The sequence below is a fragment of the Hydra viridissima genome, unplaced genomic scaffold (assembly GCF_058129835.1).
Source record: "Hydra viridissima isolate aposymbiotic clone 2 unplaced genomic scaffold, HvirCarnegie_v1 scaffold_3, whole genome shotgun sequence".
NCBI classification, from domain to species: domain Eukaryota; kingdom Metazoa; phylum Cnidaria; class Hydrozoa; order Anthoathecata; family Hydridae; genus Hydra; species Hydra viridissima.
The window spans coordinates 718,983-735,649 of NW_028324302.1; the positions used below are offsets into that span (position 1 = coordinate 718,983).

A 16,667-nucleotide genomic window follows, 5' to 3' on the forward strand; every position below is an offset into this window, starting at 1 on the left:
TAGTGATAAAGCGTTGGTTTTAGTCATAGTGCTTGGTTTTTTAAGATCCTTTTGAGATGAATGAAATGCTCGACGGATGGTCCTGGATCTAGTTTGTATTTTTTCAGTAACCTTCATCATAAGAAATAACGAACTTACTTGCCACACTTCTCTTAATTTCATTTGAGCTGCAAAAGAAAGTTCCTAAGCAGACCAAGCAAGCACACAACATTGAAACAACGTTGAAATAACGTTGATCGACGTTGATCAACGTTGTTTCAACGTTGTTTTAATGTTGTGTGCTTGCTGGGGATGATTGCCCAAATTTCTCTCTGGCCAATGAATTTTCAAGAGCCTTTTTTTTTTCAATTCACGGGGAAATTTTTTTAACTCTAAGTTCGAGTCTACCCAGCTGGAGTTATTTGCCCAGAATCTCTCATTAATGCGTATGGATTGCTTCCATTTTTCCATAATGTGGGACTTTATTCTTCTTAAATGCGTATTGACCAGGCAGTTTTTTCGTTACATGCCTCATGCCCTGTAGCTACTTTAAAGTGGTACACCCCCATTCTAAAAAATTTCCTTAAAATAATCAATACAAAATTAAAACTTCAATACACAAGTTAAAAAAAGTATGTTGATTTTTTTTTTCAAATAAGAAATCTCGATTGCCCAACTTTTGCCTCACTTATTCCTTACGAATTGCCAAAATATGGGTGTAATTTAAAACAAGATATCTCCAGTTCTATATATCTTTTAACTCTGAAATTTTCACACTATGTTCCTAAAAGGTACAAAGAGGTTATGAACCAAAATCATGCATTAAAGATGCATAGAACATCTTAAAAACAATTTTCTATATATTTAAGATAAATTTTAACAAAAAAAGCAAAAAAAAAAGATTTTAAACATACTTATACATCATATTTATTTGTAGTTTTGGTTCATTAACTAAGTCAATTTATAACACATACACCCTGAAAATTTCAAGTCAGCATATGGTCCCAAACTGAAAATATTGCGTATTAAAATTTAGGTATTTGGTAAAAATGACATTTTGAGAAAAACACAAAAAACAAAATAAAAGTTCGTTATATTAGGAAAAGAAGCACGAGCCCAATTAAAAACCTCCACTATTATATTGTGGGTCCTTTTCCAGTTCTTTTTCAATATCTATGTAACCTTTTTTGATGGCTCTAAGCTGTTTTCTTCTTATTTTACCTTTAGCACTTGATTTGTGATTCATTTTTTTAATTCGGTTGCAGTCCAATTTACGAAGTCCTTCCTGCATAAATATACTTGGTTCGATACCTCCAGCACTAATTACTTTTTCAACTGCTGTGCTTCCATCATTATATGCTATAATAGCTGAGTTCATACTAATCTCAAGAACTTTTTTCCCAAAAAAAAATCTTTAGGACATCTCTTCCATATTAAGGCATTCAGACTTTCATTGTTATTTTGAGTTTGTCCGTGCAAACATTTTGATAATAATGTTGCATTTGTCAAATCTGTAAATATAGGCATAAGTACTGCTTTAATTGCTAATGGTAAGCTTAATTTAGTTTTGTATGTTGTTTCACCTGTTACTTTATTACTCTGCCATAAACACCAACTAGTTCTAGTTCGTGGGCAAAATTTGTGTCTCTCTGACTCTTCACTTATGTCACTTTTGTGAAATAAAACAGCCCAAGCACCTTTTTTCATAGCATATAGGTTATTCAAATTTTGACGGATAGCCATACCAAAATAATTTTGAAACGTGTTTATGGCTTTATCTGTCAGTCGACCTTTTCCATCTATTTTTTTCCATCTGAAAGAAACTGAACTTTAAGTGTCACTCTAAGGTTACGCGCACGATTTCCAAGTCTCTTTTGGTAATGTCCAACACAATGAAGTCTGCTTATTTCAAAACCTGGATATGGATTACTTGCAACAACATCATTATATGCTGAGCTGTCACCGTCTCCAATATATCCTTCATATCTTAAACCATGCTTTTCAATTGACCGTTGAAAAATTGAAACAGCACCAGACGCTTCCATGGATCCTGATGATTTATTGTGGTTAGCTTCACAAACATGATTTATTTTCTAATTTTGATAACCTGGGGTTGACTTTTTTTTTGTTCCAATAACTACAAGCTTTGCAGAACTTAGTTAACAAAATTGAATCAAGACATTTTCCATTCTCTCTTGATATTGCAGTGACAATACCATTTAAAGATTGATGGCCTCTCTTTTGCCAGGTACCATCAACAGAAACCTGGCAAGCAGAAACATCATTAACATTGCTTGATTTAGAAATAATATCTTTGGTTTCATTGGCTGTGCTTGACATACTTGCAGAAGCAACTTCATTATAAATATTTAACAAATTTTATTTATTGCAATATAGTTTTTAAAATTCATAGGAGATGGCATGTTCATTACTGCAGCAAATTTGCATATAGATTGATAACCTTTACCAATTTCACGAAAAGCAGTAGCGACTTGAAAATTAACTGGTGCAGTAGGAACACCTGGAGTACTTTTAGATTTTTTAGTAGAAAACTGAGGCGTGTGGCATCCTTTGCTAAATTGGCAACAAAGGCACTGTAAAGTTAAATAAAAACAAAAACCTTTCTTGCTTTTTAAATCATTTTCTAAACAAACTTCATTTCCACATTCGGGGCATTTAAACTCACTAACCATTAGTTTTAAAATATTAAAGTTTATAATGATGTTGTAATTTTTTTGACTTCCAGATATTTTAGTGTTTACTATTTTTTTGGAGCTTGCTGATAAACTTGGATTAGAAATTGATGTATCAAGCTGAATAAACTTTGAAGATTTTAGGTGTTGATTACAAGAAAACTTTCTTTTTTTAGTTCGAGCCATAGAACGTCCCATATCTTATTTAGCTATTCATTTATAAGAACATTAACAAATTAAAACAGCATGCACAGTGAGCCATAAAGACCGCCAGGTTCAACTTTTCCCCACCTCTAATTTTTTGTCATTTTAAGATAAGTACTGGTTAGATATGTTATTTTTTTGTATTGGACAAATCTAAAGTCGATCAGAAGTAACATAAAAACTTATTTTTTTACCCTATTTACCCCCCTTCAAGTGATAAAGTTACCCCCTTTATGATGATATTACCTCCTTTCAGAAAAAAATTTTTTTTTTAATTAATATTTCATTATCCTCCTTAAAACAATCCTTACTTTTTCTTGCTAATCTTAAATTGAAGTGATTTAAACTCCATTTACAACATTATAGCAATAATTAAAAGAAAAAAAAAACAATAAATGCAACAAAAATAACACAACTATTTTTATATAACAATATTTACATCTTATCTAAAAAAAAAGTGGCAGTAGCAGATTTCAATCGTTTAGCATAATCTTTATGTTCAATCCTTCGCTTGTATCGAGACAAACTTGGTTTGAAGGCACTATGAACAGCTTCTCCAGTCTGTTCAGCATATGATCCCAGAGAACAACAATTAAACTTCACAAATGGGAGAATATGACAGACAACTATATGGACTTTCCAGGTAACCTTCAGCTCTGTATTTAAATGTATCTTTGCATACTGCTGTAGGTCACAAAACGATACTTTGAACTCCTCAATAACTGAAGAAGCATTGCTGCCTAATTTGTATCCAAATGTGCACTCTTTAACCATTGCAAACTTTCTGAGGCAATGAACTACCGGCAATAAATTAGTTTGAGATGCTAACACATCTCTCTCTAAAATATCTACTTTTTTCAGAAGTTTATTGGAATTGTTCCCATCAAAGCCTATCCCATAATAACCTCGAAGTAAGATATGTTCTTTTAGCCAATTTTTAAAAAGAGGCCAATGATCTAAAAGTAGTCTACCAAGTAATGTCACAATCCCTATAAGAAGATGTAACGCTGGTGGAGGGACTAAGTGATTAATTTCATCTTCAGCATTTTTATCTAAATAAACGAGTCGAGGACTAATAACATTTTAAAAATCTTTCATCTCTAATCGCTTTGCCCCATTTTCAACAAATAAGTTGTACCAATGATCAAAAGAACCTAATGTTCTTGGAGTACCACTTTCTAGGGAACTTTCGCCTTCACACCACAAGCAGGCATATTTACCTGAATGAGAAGACAAACCAAAGATGCTGTTAGCACATTTTAAGTCAAATGCAAGGTGATACGTAACATCATCCAGATTTAATCTACTCAAGATTTTCTGCAAATTTCCATTGTCTTCACAAACATCTTCAACAATAGCAAGAATAAAACACCTTTTAACTCCACTGTCAATGTAAATCTCATTTTTATTGGTTTTATCAAAGACATTTGCAATTACTTTAAGAAATCCTTGACCTCCATCAATTGATATACGTACCATACTGGAGAGAGGATTCAATCCTCTTTCCATTAAAATACTAAGAATAAATTCAGAAGTGTCATGGATAAATACTACATGTCTTGTTACAATTTAATCATTCCAAATAAAGTTATCTTGTTCTATTTTATATTTAGATTCAATTTCTTCTTGTAATGATGCCATCATACTAATTACGTTATTCTCCACAACAGTAGATGATCCCAGATTCTTACGGAGACTTGATATCAGTTTTTTTGTTTTATTTTTTGTCAATTCCAGTACAGAAGTTAATTCCATCACTGCTTGAAATAATATCTGATTAAAAAACTTTCTAGAAGATTTATTGTCTTTAGTTCCAACAGTTAAAGTTAACGGATTTCCACCTTAAAGATAAAGTATAATTAATTATATGTATCTTTAACCTAACCCTACTTTAAATTTACAATGCAAACATTTTGAAAAAGTTGTTAGCAACCTATACAATTGCTTAGTTAAAAGCCTCTACTGAGTTGTCTATATGTGCATCGAAGTTTTATCTGAACATATAAACCCTTTTTAATTACTTAAAAATGAAAATAAAAACTTACACACCTGTAGATATTTTAAAGGACTGGCCTCTCTCAATGCCTTCTATTTCCATCTTGTTTTTTATTATGCCTGAAGCAACTTGCTCACATGATGCGGGATCAAGAGTTTCTGACAAATTAATTAAATTCAAAACAGCCTGACTAGAACAACAGTTGTTATGACATCCTGAAGAATAAAATTTACTCTTAAATTAATATACGCCTAAAGGTTTTTTATTGAAATTTATGAATGAATATTTGAAAACTTTTAATTTACTTATTAAGTAACTTATTATTTATTCTTTAACCTCTTGCAAGGAGAGTAAAGCAGCAGCTGCACATATTTTCTTTCAGAGGTTCAACATCTTTTGTATTAATATGAGATAATTGTATAACATCACTAAGCTCAGTACTACGTCTAATTCTTGGTCTGTCAACCTAATTCAAAAATAGTACTTTATGAAAAATCTATATCTTTATATGTATTTATCAGTTAACTTAAATAAGTTTTAAGTCAAATACTTGAGAAACTTTACTTATCCAGTTTGAAAGATAACTGTTTGTTACCTTTTCCAGCAAAAAGATATTTCTTCTACAGCTTGAACAAATTACATCCGGACAGACATTAAACTCTGCATTTTACTCAGGCCAAATATACTCCTTGATTTTATTTGCTACAGATGGTCGTACTTTTACTAAAGATTTTGAATATTTACCTTTTTTTTCCAAACAAACTGCACAAACAGACTGTTTTAAATCAGCCATCTTTACCGTATGATGTTTTTTACTTAAATCATTTCAAAACTATTAAAGAAAAAGAAGCCAAAGTGGCGGATTGCATTATTTTTGAAGCTTAATTTTTAGGTTTTTCTAGTTTTTAAAACTTAAAATACTAACTTTTCTGATTGACTTTGTTTTGATTTGTTCTGCACTTGAAAAAGACTTACAAAAACTGCATTTACTTTTTTAAAAAATAAAATTAGAGGTGGGGAGAAGTCGAACCTGGCGGTCTTTATGGCTCACAGTGCATGCAAGCACGATACATTTGATACATGTTCGCATTAGTAGTTAAAGTTATAGCTTTTAAAATAAACATGAAGCACAAAATAAACAAGCTGCAGTAGAAAAGAATTATTGATGTTTATAAGCTTGAGCAAGTTTACATTTTTTGTTTTAAAATGCGTTGCTATGGCGTTGCTACGGACTTCTCAATTTACTATGGCCACAAAACACATAATTGTACACACTTCCTTATTTATTTATTAAAAAAAATAATAATATTGTTCTATGAAAAATTTTGAATTTAAAAAACCAATTTTCAAAAAATTGATTTTTTCTAAAAAATTTCAAAATTAATGGGGATGTACCACCTTAAGCTTTGCTATGGCTTTCTAAAGAGTTTCCAAACAGGCTAAATAACTTGAAGATAATTCCCTTAAAGTATTATAGAATTTTCTTCTAGTAGACAGCAGAAGAAAAAAGTGAAATTATATAAACATCTCATTTGTTTTTAAATGGTCATATTTTACAGAATAAAAAGCCGGATTATGGGAAATACCAGGAAAGTGACTATATTCAAACAAAATGTAAAGCTTCATTATAAAATACAAGTGATAATTCCATTTTATATATTCTTAAGAAAATGAGCTATGAATATTTTCAGCCGAAGCTTTGTAAAAAAAGAAAACTTACCTTAAAGTAGCCTCAGTGAAAATTTGTTAACATTTTTAATGGATTATTTTTTGAGATATGCCGCCATTTATAATGATGGAAAAATATGCAAAATAAACTCTTAGATTTTTAAAACTACCTTTAGGTCTTTTTACAAGTTAATAGCTTCTCAAAAACAGGAAGAATTTTTGTATCAAAATACTTTTAATGACATTTTAGATCAAAATTGACCTTCACGCGATGCCCAACAAAGAATCCAATAATAAAAAACTCTAAAAATATAAAGACAAGAACAGAGGTTGAGAACCAGGTTAAGAGAATGTTATGAAAGAGTTGAAGTGCGGAAGACAAGTTATATTCATTTGTAGCTAATGAGCAGGTGTTAAAGGATTGGTAGATTTATACTTGGATACGTCCAAATAAAGGATCTTTAGAGTAAATAAAGAAAGAGTACTTGTACTTTGATTATATTTTAAAGCTATTGATGAAAACGTTATCTAAAGAAAAGGAATGTTATAAACCTCGATCTCTAAGTACGCGTACAGCAATTTTTAGTTAGAATTCTTCGAATGCACAGAACCCTTATATCTCTTTTCCCATACCCTTATATCTCTTTTTCTCCTTACTAATAAATAAACCACACCATATTCCATTACTCCAAATAAATAATTGCTATAAAGCCGCTTAAAGCAAATAAACATGACAAAATACGTGAAATAAACTGACTTACAATATGTAAAACAAAATTTTTTATAAAATGTAAATGTTTTTATTATAATTTTATCTGGTTTAAGACAACTAAATTCTACCACCATAAATTATGGTTGTTTTACACCTTTTTTATGTTGGAAGTTGACGATTACAACAACAACATAGTTGATACATCTTAATAGATATTTATTCTCTCGGCTTTCATAAACCTCGAAGCGATTTTTTTATAGAAATACAGTAATAATTATTTTGTGTTTGTTTTCGTTTTATTGATGATTAATTTAAGCCAGAACTGAATCTGAAACTAACTTAATTTGAGTTTTGTATTTTGAAATAGTAAAGACTCCGATGAGAAGTCAATTTTTTACCTTTTCAGTTTAGAATTTTGTTATTAGTAATACTTAAAGGAAGGAAATAAATAAAAGTTACTGTTTATTTAAATGTAAAAATTGACGGGGACTTTTGTAAAGGATCAACTATTTGCACCCTTCACTATTCAAGGCAAATAATAATAAACCCTACCATTTTTGCAGCAGTTGTTTGCTCATTAAAAAAAGGCGTTTGATTTTTTTTTAATTTGAAGAAACTTGTACCCGATGGCAGCTAATGATGTCCATCGGGTACAAGTTTCTTCAAATTAAAAAAGCAGTGAGTTCCGCAAATTTTGCTTTATTAACACAATAGTTGACATAAATTAAAAACATAAGAATTTTGAAAAAGCAAGATTACATGGTCATAAATGTAATCTAAATTTTTTCATATCATATATCCTACCTTTCCCATTTCATATAGTAATTCCATGTTTTCTGACTAATAATAATAGTTTTGTTGTCAGGATCAATGCCTCCACTTAAATACAAATCACAAAAGTTATCACAAGAAATGTAGAAAGTATAATTCCCATCGCATTTTGTTTGAAACCATCCTCTAACTCTCTGACAATAATTGTCATCAAAATTTTGCGGAGCATTAAACTCATTTATAAAGTGGTAGCCATCCGGAAACTGAGGATACTTTTCACTATGTTTTAAATTAGAATATGGAAATGTATGATATGGACTGTAAATATTTAAGTAAATATCTCGAACCAAAACACCAAGATCTAAATTTAAAAAAGAAAAAAGTCAGTGAGGTTTTCATGTTTAGATTTTTAATGCATTATACCTATGATGTGAAATGCAAATGCAGTATATACCAGATAGAATATATAGCATTAGAATTTCCTTTTAACATAAAAAAAAATTGTTTTAATAAAATATCGCATTTCCAACTTTTAGAAGCAAAATGCTTTCGAAGGACAATTATCATTAATTATTATAATAGGATGACACCTACTTTAGAGTATACAATGCTGATCAAGGTCAAGTTTTATATTTCACCTCCAGAACTTGCCCACTTAATAAAAAACCAGTGAGTGCATGAATATATATTGGATTGAGCAATATAGTAAATGTACTAAACTAATATTCGCTTTTTGATGGATGATTATAGCTCATTTATCATGTGTCTGTTTGTGATTTTCTTATCTAGGCCGATGTTTAGTAGCAATCCTATTAATGTTTATGCAAACAAAACTTACTTTTAACACCTTGCTTAATCATATTGATTGCAGATTGATTTGGTCAGATGGAGAACGATTTCTCTGCAATATCATTCTCTAATATATCATAACATCCTGATTTTCTCAATATATGAGCACAAATGTTCCTTACAAATTATTTAAGTATTAAATTAGTTACAACTAATTAAACTAGTTATTTGTTTTTTTCTTTGGCCTTTGTTTTTGTATTATCTGTTAATTCAAAAAATATATTGACATAAAAATCAGGTCTTATTTATATTCCTGATCAGCTTTACTACCATTTGAAATATTAATCAAATAACTCAAAATGTTTATTGGTTCTCTTTTTTATTACTTCAAATTATTTCAAATAAAGTATGAACAAAAGCGTACAAAATCAAAGCAAAAACCAAAAAATATGTACGTTCTTATTCACGTGATGATGGGTCGATGTTGTTAATTCTTCTTATGCAAAACCCTTTTTTTTTTTCTAATCATTGTTAAAACAAAAATGGAACAAGACTAAAACTAAAATATTTTAAAATTTGAAATTAAATTTAAGCATATCTTATAATAGAGTAGAAAAAATATTCATTTTAAGAATAGTAAGCTGACCAGTGCTTTAAATGTCATGTCAAATAAGCTAAATTTGTGAAGATATCACAAGAAAAGAATAGAAGTGAATAAATTTTCAAAATTAATTCACTGTTAGTGTAAATTTATTGAACTTTACAATTTGTACATTTGATAATGATTTTGAAAACAAACACTAAGGAAATTCTAGGCATTTTTAGCTGATTTTGAAATATGTTTTTCTACACACAGTACGTGTTGACCAGTTAAAATTCACATCCGAAAGGTTTTCAACACATTTATTTGGTTTGCTCACAAATCCTCAGGGCTAAATCCATGTGTAGAATAAGCACAAATTTACTAGAGTAAAAGATTTTTTATAATTTTCATCAAAAGTCTGTTAAAATGTCTCAACTAACTTTTAAGGTAGTAGCTTAGTTAAAAGAAACTTTATGAGGCACTAACAGTATTGCACATAAGGTTTTATATAGAAAAAAAAGGTCCATATGCTTTAAATAGGGCTCAATGAAGAACAACAGTTTTGACTCGAAACCAAACATTTTGGTAAGAACATCAAAATCCTAACTTTACAATGTTGTTGGTATATTCTACTGGAGCACATGCGTTACCCACATTATGGCCTGGGAGCTTGTAATAGGCAGTAATAAGTAAATTTTTGCACTGGAAGTGAAAAAATCAACAAAAAATCAACACTAAAACTACCATAACTTCGGCTATACTGTAGAGATTGGGATAAAATTTCACCCAAATCTTGATATTGGCATAGGCTAGATTGCCACCAAATTTTATTGGTCTATGATTAATGGTATGGCTTTTATAGCAGTTATGCTATGTCAAAAAAGAAGGAAAATTTTTTCCATTTTTGTAACTTCAAAATCACTTTTTTCTCGCAGACGTTCCAAAAAGATTTCAAAATTTGCACCAGGTGATCCTGGGATGTATACACTATCACCCCATATAAGCGGCATTCTTGGGTCAGCTAGGTTGGTAATATTGGATTTTATGATAACAGTGAACTATTTATCACTGTATGAAGGGTTGCACTACGAATAGGTAGCGAAAGCCTAAACCAAATTTTTGACAATTACAATTACAAATGTCAATTCATGGTACACTTGTTCAAATTAAATCTTTCATAATACTCGGCTTTAGCAGAGAAGTATCTCGTCATCGCTTGCCGCATAGCAACTTGAGCATTACCGGCCACTTTCATTTCTTCTGAAACAACTTTACGAGATTTGTTGTACTGACCATCTTTATTTTCTTTAGTGCTGAGAAAGGAAGCAGAGCTTTGATTGCGAAGTGTACTACACTGACTTCCCCCAACCTCCGTTAAATTGTGTTGTCCTACATGCTTAGTTAAAAGTTTATATTCATCCTAAAACTGGGGAATGTCCTTTATTATTGTAGGCTCTGTGACGTCACTTTTCTCGTCATCATCTTCTTCTTCGATTGAGTTTATATCATTATTGTTCTGTACCTGAATGAAAACAAAATACTGATTTGTAAGAAATTTAAAATGTAAGTAATTATGTGAACACTACTGAAGACGATACTTTTATTGTTTACATTTTAATTTTTTTGAAACTTTTTGGTAGGATAAGGTTTATGATTAACGCTAAAAAAAAACTTACTACTGTTTCTGATGATTCACATACACCCAAGCTCTATTCACTGCAAAGAAGAGCACTTATTTGAGAGTCAACTGATTTGAGGAGTATATCATGGAGACTTCCTCCTCCAGTTTATATAGTACGCCTCCTTTTCACGGCCTCCTGCTTCACTTTTGATTTAGGCTAAGTGAATTCGTCTCTGCATTGCTGACATACTTTGGTAGCACCTATTGTATTAAATTTGAAAATTTCGTCACTTGTTTTCTTCTACACATGTTTTTATCATTACTTCCTTTATCGCTCGATATATTCTGCTTTAAAATATTTTTATGCTTTGAAACGCCGTCAACAAGAGGCTCTAGCATGCTCATTGTCTATTTTGGATATTGCTGACGCTTTCTCAGCACTTGCCCGGTATTTGCACATCACCATCCATCATAAGAATGACTTAAAGTGCTTTTAACTAAAAAAGTTATGAAGGCTTTTGATATGTTAAGCGCTTTTATGCCTCTAAGCAGGCTTTGACTCAAGTCCAATATAAAACACTTATAACTTATTGCGTGAGTTGACAGTGTTACAACTTATTGCGTGAGTTGACAGTAAACTTTTAATGTAGTCATTATTCCAAAGATGTAATATTAATGTGCTTACGCTTTTAAATTTGCATAACCTAGTTTTGCAATGTTGTTGGAATTAAAGAGGGTGAAATAAAGGTCGGATAAGTTTTTCAAAAGATAGGTTTTAAGCATATGATTAAAAAATAACATATTATTGATAATTTTAGCTTGTTGCTAAATTAAACATATTGCTTTTATGAGACAACCTTAATTTGCCCATAAATTTGATTACTGGCACATAAATTTGATTAGGACGTCACTTCTAAATTAATTTCTTCAATAGCTCCTATCAGCGACTTTTGTTCATAGGAAATAAAGACTCTAGAAGAACTTGCATTAATTCAAAGTTGTGAATTAATGCAAGTTCTTCTTGGATTTTGTTTAGATTTGTGTCTATCTAGACAAAATAACAACATTTGAATTTAATCAGCTTTACTCATTATCGTTTAGATTGAGTTGTAATAAGGAAGTAGCGGACCTAAACTCGATATAATATCTCGACGATTATACAGGAAAAATAAAATTATTTTGAACTAAATTAAATAAGAAATAATGATAAAAGTTTTTTAAATAATAGTAAAAGGCAAAAGAAATAAGAATTTTTTTTCGCCTTTTCATGGTCAAGTGGCTCAAACTGATTGAAACTATGTGCTCCAGGTGTGGTAGCTTCAGTATCCAATCATTCTTTAAGAGTGTTTCATACCAATGTCATATCTCCTGATGAGATAAAAATGAAATGTACACCTTCAAAATTTCATTTCAATATTTGCACAATGCTTCCAGAGGAAAAATATAATTACTTATACCTCTTTAAAGCTTTCTTGTGTTGAGAAAAGTTTAGCTATACCACCCATCCTATTACAAGGATTGCTTACCGTTACTAGACGCAAAAAAAGTTTCTCTTAAAAAAAAGACCTAAGTCTTTATGATGAAAACAATGATTTAAAATTATTTTGAAACTTTTATATTGATATGAACACCCATTTGAGATTAGTTTAATATTTTAGTTTAAGGTCGATTTATCTTAACATCATTGTTAACGATTGCAATAATTTTATAGACCATGAAATAATAAAACAATTTGATAGCAGGCTATAAGTTGCTCTTAAGAATCCCATCAAATAGTCTCATGATGATCTCTACATCGTAAATTTGTCTAATAAAAGCTTAAACTTTTTTCTGAACCACAAATATACTTTTCTGAAAATCACCCAGAATTATTGCTATGACCTTATTCATATCTTCCTATTTTGATTTCAGTTATGCTCTTGACTCATTGAAAAATTCGAATGTAATGTAAGTTTTGTCAAGTATTTTCATAATTGGTGACAATACATCGTACAAAAAAAACTTTAATATTTTTTTTATAAGAAAAAGGAAAAATTGCTTGATTTTTTAGTATATTATGTATTTCTTTTTAAATAAAAGTTTGTTGTTTCTTGCATGACAAAACTCAATCATCTGCAATAGATCTCAATTTCGCTTAGACAACTTTCATTAGTGACGGTAAAAAATAAAAGTTTTTTTTTTTTTGGTTTTAATTTGATGCGATCAATCAAGACTTGGTCTGTTGAAATTTGAAAACTCTCTTCGTAAAACCTTTTGAGCCAAATGCTCTCAAAAGTTCTTAATTTGTCATGCTTGAGACAAATTCGGTGCATTGGGTTATTTATTAACATAATTTGTTGACATTTGTCTATTCAATTTAAAAAATCTTAAAGAAATGAGAACTTGTTAAATCTGATCAAAATAACTGGTAAAGGTTGTCATGATATATATGAAAATATGGAAAAGGTCGTTTTTCTAAACATTAATGTAGATTGATATGTTATTTAACAAATCAATGGCTCGGACATACTGGGGTCAGAAATGGTTATACACATAAATGATAATTTTGCAAATTTCTTTTCTCCCACAAAGCGAACAATATCTGGGTAAGTTTCATTGATGTTTGTATAGTATCCTGAATAAGCAGCATGTTATCTTCTGCAAAAAAAAAATTAACTAATATAATTGATAAAAGTTAATTTTTTTCTGGTACTATTTATCCAGGGGTCGCAGCAAAGTTATACACAAGTTATGGATTCGAAATTAAAAAGTTTGCGTACCACTATTTTGACCATTGGTTTGTCAAAAACCGATGTCTATTTTATAACTCCGCCAACAGTGTTAAAAGATTAATTTTAAAGTGCAGTTGAAAGAAGTACAAGTAAGAAGTAAAATTGAAACAATAATGATAACTAAGTATTAAATTAGGAACGTAGAGATAAGCTGAAAATTTAACACTTACCATTTCCTTTGCTGGTTATGTTTATGGTACCAATGACCGAGGGAAATGAGCGAAAGGCATATACTTTAACATCTTCAAACTTTCTTGAAGAATTATCAATTATGGAATGAACAATTTTCTCATTTAAACTAATAGAAAAATTAAAACGAAGATTTTTAACTTGTAAGTGAGATATTTTTATAGATTGTCCAACCAAAAAATCAATTCCAATTAAAAAGTTTAGACCATAACTTGTTGAATTAATATAAGTTTCTGAGTTTGATGAAATCCATAATCCAAACACTCTACTTCCGTCCTTGGAAAAAAAATCAATAACCTTGTACGGATGCACGTTAGTAAGCGTGGTAGCAATTAAATCATACTTCACTTTCAACGAAACAACATAGTTTGCATGAATGGTTTGCAACGTAATATCCTTTGAGCTCGAAATAACAAATTTTTCAGGTAAAATAACTGTATCTAAAAAGGAATAGCTAAATATATGAGACTTTGAAAACAAAAAATTGTCTTAAGCAAGATAAAAGTTGAAGACTTTTATTATGGATTAAATTAAAATTTCTATATATATTTGTCATATATATATATATATATATATATATATATATATATATATATATATATATATATATATATATACATATATATATATATATATACATATATATATATATATATATATATGTATATATATATACACATATATATATATATATATATATATATATATATATATATATATATATATATATATATATATATATATATATATATATATATATATATATATATATACAGTAGCGTGCAAAAGTTTATAAATTTTCAAGTTTTTTTTCTCATAACTTTTTGACTTTTGACTGAAAATTAATGAAACTTTTTACAGTTGTTCCTATAATGTGATTATATTGTATGATTTATTCAAAAAAATGATAACTTATAAAGGAAGGAGGAAATTCAAATTTTATTGAAATCATAACTGTGCAAAGTTTTATAAACAACTAGATGCCCTAATTAGAAAAATGTATTTATTTTAAAGTTAATTTACTGGTTATAATAATTAACAGAAATTGAATTTAAAAGGTAATAGGAAAATCAAAGTAATCGTCAAGAGAAAAGAAAAGTTTAATATTAGGTGCTGTATAGAACAAAATTCCTTAATAGCATATTTCTAAGCTTCATGATGTGTCTAAATAAACAATTAGCGTACTAGTTAAAAGATATAGAGACCAAAAAACATTTGAAAACAAGCATCGTTCAGGCAGGCAAAAAATAACTACAGAACATCAAGATAGAACTTTGGTAAGAAAATCAAAACAACATCCCCGCAAAATTATTGTGAAATTAAATAGCTTTTTGAGCAAGAATTATGTCGTTAAGTGTTGCGTAGAAACTACAAATCGTCGCCTGCGTCAGCCTAATTTGTGTGGCCTGCCAAGAAATCAATAATCTGTAATACCTACAGAAATGTTTAATGTTTAACTTCGTTGAAAGAGCGCGTTTTTAGATGTACGCGGTCATTGGAGAAATATCTTTTGAGCAAGTTAAAACTTTTTTCCTTTTGGAATTTAATTACTAGTATTATTAAATAGGTCAGCCCAAATGAATTTTACAAAAGATAATTTGCATTGGACTTTAAAAGAATGGGCAAAAGTGTTATTGAGTGTCGATTCAAAGTTTTGTATGTTTGGTAGAAATGGTATCATGTATTTGAGACGTCCGAAAGATAAAAGACTACCCAGTGGGCAAAGCGACGTCGGAACAACGTCGGAGCTGACGTCGGATCGATGTCGGATTTACGTTGGAAATGGAAAGGTTAGGCGACGTCGAAAAAAAGACATCGGGCGACGTCAGAATTCCGATGTTAAACCAACGTCGAGCGATGTTAAACCAACGTCGAGCGATGTTAAACCAACGTTGGAACGAGGTCAAAATACTGACGTAAAGACGATGTCATTATGTGGTAGAGCAATGTTAAACCAACATAATAAATACAATTAAAGAATAGCACATATTTTCTGGCGTAAAAGAATTCATTACAAAAAACAACTTTCTATTTTGCATCAGTATCTTTCTAGAGACGCCCACCATTCCTGCCAACAACTTTGCTAGAGCCTACCGCAATACCTTTTGAACTTCCGCTTTGATATCGACTACCATAACTTCGCTTCTTTTCGTCATGACACAAGCTAAATAAAAGTTGAAAATATAAAGGCATAAATATATAAAAACCAACTTTAATTAATTTAGAATTTCAAATCATGTAAGTAAAGTTATTTCGGTTACAAAAACAAGCAACTAATGAAACTTCAAAAAAATAATCCATTAACTACCCGACAAGAACAGCTTAAACTGACTGAAAACGTTAAAAACTTTCAGAAAAGTTAACCAATTTACCATCCTTACAGGTAAATAAAAAAAAAACTTTTTATATTAAGTCTGTTTTGTTACTTCAGGTTTTCGTCAATGTCGATATCAGCTAAATTGTTGTCAACTTTAGTGCAGTAGTAGAATAGTTGTAAGAGCGCTCACCTTGTATTCATGAGGTTTGCAGTTCAACCCTTTCCTACTTCTCTGAAAGTACCGCACATAATTCTTTTTTCTGCATAGAGACCAATTCATATTTCTAAGTTAAGAGTTGAACAAAATGATACAACTCTCATAAGTGGCCACACATCTCTCATGAGATGTTGTCATTTCTCACAGATACAACAAA

General features: G+C 30.1%; 1 long non-coding RNA gene and 2 pseudogenes across 2 annotated transcripts; all 3 read right to left on the minus strand.

The window, feature by feature from the left end:
* Nucleotides 1–1,010: 1,010 nt before the first annotated feature.
* LOC149890508 (uncharacterized) lies at nucleotides 1,011–2,024 on the minus strand (annotated as a pseudogene).
* A 1,250-nt stretch (nucleotides 2,025–3,274) lies between these two features.
* On the minus strand, nucleotides 3,275–5,750 carry LOC145186773 (uncharacterized; annotated as a pseudogene). Its single transcript, XR_016451172.1, has 4 exons — nucleotides 5,423–5,750; nucleotides 5,209–5,338; nucleotides 4,926–5,087; nucleotides 3,275–4,717 (listed from the first exon to the last, which is right to left on the minus strand). The product of XR_016451172.1 is annotated as an uncharacterized LOC145186773 (transcript).
* A 10,198-nt stretch (nucleotides 5,751–15,948) lies between these two features.
* Nucleotides 15,949–16,611, minus strand: LOC149890509 (uncharacterized). The gene is made up of 2 exons (XR_016451028.1): nucleotides 16,484–16,611; nucleotides 15,949–16,140 (listed from the first exon to the last, which is right to left on the minus strand). It is a non-coding gene; the product is annotated as an uncharacterized LOC149890509 (long non-coding RNA).
* Between the last annotated feature and the right edge of the window lie 56 nt (nucleotides 16,612–16,667).